An 8,231-nucleotide genomic window follows, 5' to 3' on the forward strand; every position below is an offset into this window, starting at 1 on the left:
AGCACTGGGGACATGAAGGCTATAATTCCATGTTTCTCTCAAAAGGAAATTCGAAATGTACTTATAATTTAAAATGGTTTAATATCTTTTCCATGAAGGGACAGTGTCATGTCAGCAGAAATAAAGAGATGAGACGGAAAAAAAGGTTAAACGTCAAGAGACAGCATGGACCCTCTGTGCATTTTTGGGCAATAACTTCCCATGCGCCATCTTGTGGTGAATATCAGAAATCGCTGATATTTCTCTACAACGGCAATCCCACATATTATTTATTTATTTATTTATTATTTTATAATTAACATATCTAAAATTCAGAAGCTGCTATATTGATTATATTGATTATATACTGACTATATATATTGATATATATACTGACTATATTTCTGTTATTAATAGCTATGTACATTTGAAGTATGATCAAAACAGACTTTTACAGACTACAGCAATGTTATATTTAGCTTAATGGGCTGTTTGAATGGACAACAATGGGGCCCATATAGGTCCTTTATTGGCACAATGTAGACACGCCCTCTACTGCTGACACACAACCCTGCAAGAGTGTGCAGAAAACCTCCATTACATTCCCACCAGATGTGAACTCAACATTATGTAATTTATTTAGTATTGCTACAATTTTGAACTGGTATAATTCAATATTTGGATTTATTATGTTTTCAAAGAAGGATACACCAAGTCCACTTTTTAGTGATGTCTTATTATAAAATTAGATTTGTTTCGTTTGCTTAGACTAAGTCATATAATTTGACATGCTTCACTTAGTACTTTTCCTATTTTGTTTTCTATTTTATTCTTTTCCATCTTCACATTTTTTTTTTCTATTTATGTATTTTTTTTAAATGTAGGCCTATAGTTTTATATAATTGATGAGTAATGGTACACGCACTTCTATTCCAAATGCAGATACACTAAAACTGCAGCTCTGGAGTGTGAGCCATTGCACTCACAAGTTTCTTTGAAATGAATGCAGTATTTTCTCAAACATCAATCCTTCATACTGCAGGAGCTATTGGAGGACTGGTTGTGTATTAGCATCGGGTTCTTGACTTTGACAAGAGATCTAGCCTGGGGAGTTGAATTATTTCATTCCAGGAGTGTATTAAATTATCTGTGCCTGTGACACAGAAAGACCAAACAAAGCTCTTCTCACATCAGCAGAACTTCCTGTGTGTCTTAAACAGCACTCTTATCTCTCTCTCTCTGGTTTTTAGTGCTGGTTCATGTTCATTTTGATGGCAGTAAGCTTTCCACTTCCTCCTGCTGGAAGCCCAGAACATTTTTTTTTTTTTGCCACACTTGATGGCAATAGTGGTACTTTGGTGTCAGCCTATATTTTGGTTTGTGTCAGACATAACATTTGGCTTTCAGGCCAGCTTTAGTGTTGTTAGACTACAATATTTTCTTCCGAAAAGTTTTAGGTTCCGTCTAGACAGTCCCGGAACACTACTGATGTCTGGATAGTCTCTTCAGTTTTAGTGTTGAAACTCTGTTAGTGTTGCAACTGACCTCTTAGTCTGACAATTGCTCTTCTTGTCTAGTTGCTCAATTTGTCTGGATTGTTTTTTGTTTTTTTGTTTTCCTGTTTTGCCACAGTGGACTTCAAAAACGCTTCTTAGAAGTTTCAAGGTTTTCCAGGATTTTGCCTAATAAAATCTTAAAGGGGACCTATTATGCCCCTTTTTACAAGATGTAATATAAGTCTCAGGTGTCCCCAGAATGCATCTGTGAAGTTTCAGCACAAAATACCTCACATTTCATTTATTATACCATGTTGTAAATGACCATTTTTTAGTGGAAGGGAAAACATGCTATTTTCGTGCATGTTTCTTTGAATGCAAATGAGCTGCTGCTCCCTACCCCACTTTCCAGAACAGGGTGGATCTTGTACAACTTATGTGTCGGATGCTCTACCAAAAACTAACAAAACATCTGTCTGGTTTTGATTATTATCGCTATCATGGCCATGCTCATGTGACATTGCAGTTCTTCGTCATCCTGAAAGTTAATTATTTGCATGCGTTTTAAAGCTATATCAGTAAAATTTATAGTTTCTTGAGCGCACACATCCGAAGCACATGCAAGAAAACTGGCTGTCAGATGGCGCGTTCTGTGAAAATTAAACTGATTTCGCTTACATGTCTTATTGCACTTAAACTGTCAAATACACACAAGGTTATGTAAAAAACACACAAAGTTCACAAACACAGTGGGTTATGTCTGTGAACGTAAACAACAGGGAAGGAAATTGCATATGTATATTAGATCTGTGTATTAAAGTGACAGCAGCGTAATATACAGTACCTACTGCTGTATATGCTGTTAATATGAACCAAACAACAAAAGAAAAACAGAAAATCATTCACTGCTCTTGATTAAATAACTTTAGTAGCTTTAATAAGAATACATTTCTTACTTGAAAGCTGCTGTTAAATGCCCTGGTGAGGAGATAAACATGGCGGACTGTACAGCTCACTCAGCGGAAATATATAAAATGCTATACAGCTCACTCAGCGGAAATATAATGAAATAGTTTTCATTTTTAGATTTATTTAGCAACAACAACACTCACTGTATGATAATAATAGGGGGAAAATACACTCTAAAGTCACTGCATAATATGTTATCAGCGAGATTGTTCATTTTGTGATCACTGAAGGTTGAAAACTGTAGACAATAACAAAGTAGTTTATCTTTTCTATGTCTGTATCCACTTACTTTACTTACTTACTTTGTATGACATTTTACTGAAATAAAATATTGTGCATGCTGTGATTGCAACAGGGCTTTTTGTATAGTTAGTGAGCCTGAGTTTGGGTCCAGAAAACTCAAAAAAGCACCATGGGGCAATGCACATGAGAAACACAATCACGAATCAAGCTGCCCTCTGCCAAAGAAAATATATAAATGAGACAGACACCTACTGCTCGAGGGCCCTCCGTTGTATACAATTGAGAAAAACCAACATAAGAAACAGATTTGCCCATTTTGAAACAGCAATCAAACAAACCAAGACTTGAGCTTTCTGACATTCTAAGCATATACTGTCAACATTTGTTTGGGTGATAAGTACAGTAGGCCTAGATTGAATTTCTACACTTATTATGCAGTTTTTGTGCTGGTGAAGAATATCTGCATAATTTATGCAAAAATGGTGACTTTCTTTTTTTTTTTTAATAAATCTTTTGTGTAGTCTTTCTGTCACTTTTGATCAATTTAATGCATACATGCTCAATAAAAGTATACATTTATTTTAAAAAGTGTTTCTTTAAAAAAACACACAATTGTTTCCTTAGCTCAGGGGATTCTGGAAATGATTTTTAAAGGGATAGTTTACCACAAAATGAAAATTGTCATCATTTACTCACCCTCAAGTTGTTCCAAACCTGTATTTCTTTCTTCTGCAGAACACAAAAGAAGATATTTTGAAGAATATGGTTAACCAAACAGTTGATGGGCCCCACTGACTTCCATAGTATGATCTTCTTTTGTGTTCTGCAGAAGAAAGAAATTCTTACAGGTTTGGAACAACTTGAGAGTGAGTAAATGATGACAGAATTTTCTTTTTTTGGTGAACTATCCCTTTAAGTTTTGGGGTGCGATCTGTTGCTCTGTTAGATGTTGTCATTTTTCAATGATCTGAGATCACTTTCGCAGTCATTCTTTCCCAAGATGTGGTTAGAAGTTGGCATTGAACATACTGTACAAAAACTAAAAAATACAGTTTAGGCATAAGTTAGACTGAAATGTTTAAAAGATAATAATCTGGAATAGTGTTTGTTTAGCCTTTGTGTTAAACGTGCAACAGACTAGGGGGTTGATAAAAAAAGGTCTGGAAGTCTGCAGTGAATCCTTACGATAAGGGTGCTTGCATATGAACAGACTCACTTCTCCACTAGATTCATCAGGCAGACTGATCTCACTGTACAGATCATTTGTAACACTGGCCTGACTGTAGGGGTCATTTAAACTGGTCTCTAATGTTGATTAATCTGTCGCAGTGAAACAGTTACAGTCTGTTTGGACTCAGAACAAGTGATAAGCAAGCAAAATATGAGCAGAACAGACCAAAATGTCTTGGCAGTGAAGAACAAAAATGATATCTGGAGACTGTCATTAGATAAGTTAGATAAGATGACCACAGAAGATTCTGGTCTCAACTGTCAACTGAATTCTCACTTCCAGTGACATTATCCTTGTCTATTACTAACATCTTATCAATAATAAATTCATTACTGTGCACTGAGGCAATGTTTGAGAGGTAGGCTATCATTTAAATTTGGCTACTGACCTTGAAATAGTGCAGGATTTATTTATTGCTCGACACTCTAGAATACTTGATTCTGATTGGTCAGTCGTGGAAGGTCAGATACTTCACACCATGGATTCACACTCTGTTCTTTTATACAAACATAACTGGTGTCATCTAATGTCGATATGGCAAATGGCACCCTAAATAAGCCCTTCCGTCTTTCTCTGAGTCCACACTTTCATGATGTAATGCCACATTGACTGGGCTAGGCAAAAGTGTACATCGAAGGCACAAAGGGGGTGCTCGAGAGTAAGTGCGCAAGACTGTCCCAGGTCTGAAAAATGCTCAAGCACATTACACTTAAGGGGTTAGTTTACCCAAAAATGAAATTTCTGTCATTAATTACTCACCCTCATGTCGTTCCAAACCTGTAAGACCTTCGTTCATCTTCTGAACACAAATTAAGATATTTTTGATGAAATCCAAGAGCTGTCTTGTGCGCTTTCTTGTTAACTTTATTCAACAATTTCTTCTCTTCCCTGTCATTCTCCTATGCTGTTCACATTGTAAACACAGTGCAGCACTTCCAGGTTCTATGTCAGGGTTCTATTTCTGAATTCTATTTCTTCAAAAATATCTTAATTTGTGTTCCGAGGATGAATGAAGGTCTTATGGGTTTGGAATGACATGAGGGTGAGTAATTAATAACAGAATTTTCATTTTTTAGTGAACTAACTCTTTAATTCATGCTAAAGTCACACTATTTATAAGGCCTTGTCCTAAAAGGCACACTTAAGCTGAATCCCAAATGGCACACTTCAATGCACTTTCGTTTTTGTGGACTTACAATGACTGCCGCGTGCGCGTGTCCGTTAAGTCCACGAGATCGTAAGGTGTCCCATTCATCATTTTAGGTTTCAGAAGGGTGCTCGCGAACGCCCCCTTTGTGGCCGTTATGCACCCTCGATGCGCACTTCAGCTGAGCCCGCAAGTCTGCGAACTACGCAGAGGACTTTACCCGGCAGTCAAAGCGGCATTACGTCACAAAAGTGCGATCTCAGCGGAAGACCGTGAGCAATTAGGGTGTCATTTGGGATTCAGCCTTAATATGCACTTACGGTCTTACGGTTTGTGTGCTTGTGATCGTGAAGTCCACGAGACGGTAGGGTGTCCCATTTGTCATTTTAGGTTTAAGAAGGATGCTCGTGATCTCCCCCTTTGCAGTTGATATGTGTGCTCGATGCACACTTTTGCAGAGCCCACACTGAAGCAAACCCAACAGTCAAAGCGATGTTATGTCACAAAAGTGCGGACTCGTAGGAAGACCCTGAATGTTTTTGGTGCAATTTGGAACTGGCCTAATACCGCTTAGAAACACTATTTGAGGCTAAGAGTATCCTGTTCAGGAACTTAACTTATGCGCCCTGAATTTGTGTCATGTGTAGGAAAACATTCCAGTAAGATGTTACATATCCTGTACATTGGTTGTAAAATGTAAAGTGTTGCACATTTTATTGATGCAGAGAATGCAAAGATTATATGTATTTTGTTAAACGTTTGCAAATCATTGAATAAACAAAAGTTTTAAAACACTTGCCGTCTTCATGCCCACTTGAACACTTTGGCCAAACTCCGGAAATTCATCATATATGTAGACGAGTGCACAGGCAGCAAGTGTGGGTATTTGGACAGGCTCCCGTAAATAAATATTGCCAAAGCTTTAAGATGATGTAATGTACTGTAAAGTCAAAATTGCGAAATAGTTTAAGCTAAAAAAAAGAATAAAAAAATCATGAAATAAGAATATATTCTACAGACTTAACAATTTATGTTTCGTTGGTTATTTAAAAAAAAAAAAAATCATAATTATTTATTTCCAGTCCTAGATAGGCCTGGTTTTACAGACAGGGCTTAGACTAAGCCAGGATTAGGCCTTAGTTCAATTAGGGTATTTAAGTAGCTTTTATAGAAAGTACCCTAGAAAAAAACATTACTGGTGTGCGTCTTGAGACAAAACATAAACACTGGCATATTTTAAGATATGTCAGTGCAAGCTGCTTTCAGTTGAAACAGCTCAAACATGCATTTTAGTCTGGGACTAGCTTAAGCCTTGTCTATGAAACCAGGGGATAAAGTCCTAGATTTTCACTTTGGCTTTTTGGATTCCACTGTGAATGTTTTTTTAACACACTTCCTTTTTGGTATATCTGTGACTGCACACATTTGAAAGTCAGGTATCAAAGGGATGTTGTCAACCACGGCTGCGTTTCTCAAAAGCATTGTGAGCGAAGTTGATCATAGAGACTATTGGTGCCAATGGTTCTACGATAAGCTTGCGATGCTTTTTAGAAAAACAGCCCATCTTGGTAAGTTTTTCAGTAAGGTAGGTGTCTTCACACAAGTTTGAGAGATGAAGATAACATTTTTGGGAAGGAAATATCCTCCACCATTTACAATATGTGTTTCATCCCTTGATCTAATCACCCACTTCAACACTATCAAACTTGGTCAGCTTCTCTTCTTTCCTGCTTCAAGACATTTGGCAAGGCTGCTTGTCTCTCCCTTTTGGATCTTTCTTTTCTCCATGTCTGCCAGGACTTCCTTCCACAAATTCATCTCAAAGCCTGACTACATGTTTCGGCTAATGAATCTGGTTTATGTTTCAGCTATTACAGTAAGGAGTACTAGTAGGGAGGAGGTCGCATCCTCCCAGGATGATTACATCTCTGATATGACAATGCTAGGCTGCGTGTGGAAAGGCCTGCACAATGAAACTGAGGTGGGGTCTCTTATGTTAGGATGGCACTGTCATATCCCATTCCTGACCTTTTGAGACGTTGTTAAACCTAAGAGGTAGGAAGTGATGCTGGATATGGAGGTGTTCACAGGATGTCCTGAACAATTATAGGTTGGGTTGACAGAAGGAAGTGACAGGGCTCCATGCTTCTGATGTTGAGGGGAGGGGAGTCGATGTGAATGTTGCGAGTGGCGAGTCGGCCCAGTTCTGTGGGAAAAACCAAATGAGCATGCTCAGCTTCCCTGTAGAACAAAGGCCACTGGTTGTGCCTCTCGGGACAAGCAGCAGATCTCATTCAGTACGCCTGCTGTGAGAGCAAAAAATAGAACGATTACACACTTGCTGATACACAAACCTTGGCCAAAATACACAGAGAGCATTTCTGAGCAGAGCAGCTATGATTTCAGGAGGTTAGCCAAAAATTGTAAACTAAATAGTACGGAGGCCAGAGATGGTTGTAACGTCTTGTTTCAATGTCTGTTTTAAAAATGAGTTAAATATTTATTTCAAACTTTGATATGATGTTCCCATATTTGTTTGCTACAAACTAAAACTGTTTTTGAAATCTAGAAACTGGGTAAATTTTGTTTACAGTTGTTTATTTATGCATTTATACTCCCCAATCCCATTTTACTGTAAACAAAAAGGAAAAAGAGATAAAGGTTTTAGCAAACAAGTTGGAAAAATGATTGAAAAAATACATAAAACAACCCTCCAGTCTGCTCAAATATGATATTTGTGACCCTGGACCACAAAACCAGTCATAAGGGTCTTCTTTTTTTTAAATTGTGATCAATACATCATCTGAAAGCTGAATAAATAAGCTTTCCATTGATGTATGGTTTGTTAGGATAGGACAATGTTTGGCCGAGACTGCTATTTGAAAATATGGAATATTGAGAAAATCGCCTTTAAAGATGTCCAAATGAAGTCCTTAGCATTGCATATCCACTCACAAAAATACATTTTTGATATATTTACAGTAGGAAATTTACAAAATATCTTAATGGAACATGATCTTTACTTAATATCCTAATGATTTTTGGCATAAAAGAAAAATCTATAATTTTGACTCATACAATGTATTGTTGGCTATTGCTACAAATATACCCGTGCGACTTAAGACTGGTTTTGTGGTCCAGGGTCACATTTAAACCTTATTTAAAC

The sequence above is a fragment of the Ctenopharyngodon idella genome, chromosome 11, assembly GCF_019924925.1.
Source record: "Ctenopharyngodon idella isolate HZGC_01 chromosome 11, HZGC01, whole genome shotgun sequence".
NCBI classification, from domain to species: domain Eukaryota; kingdom Metazoa; phylum Chordata; class Actinopteri; order Cypriniformes; family Xenocyprididae; genus Ctenopharyngodon; species Ctenopharyngodon idella.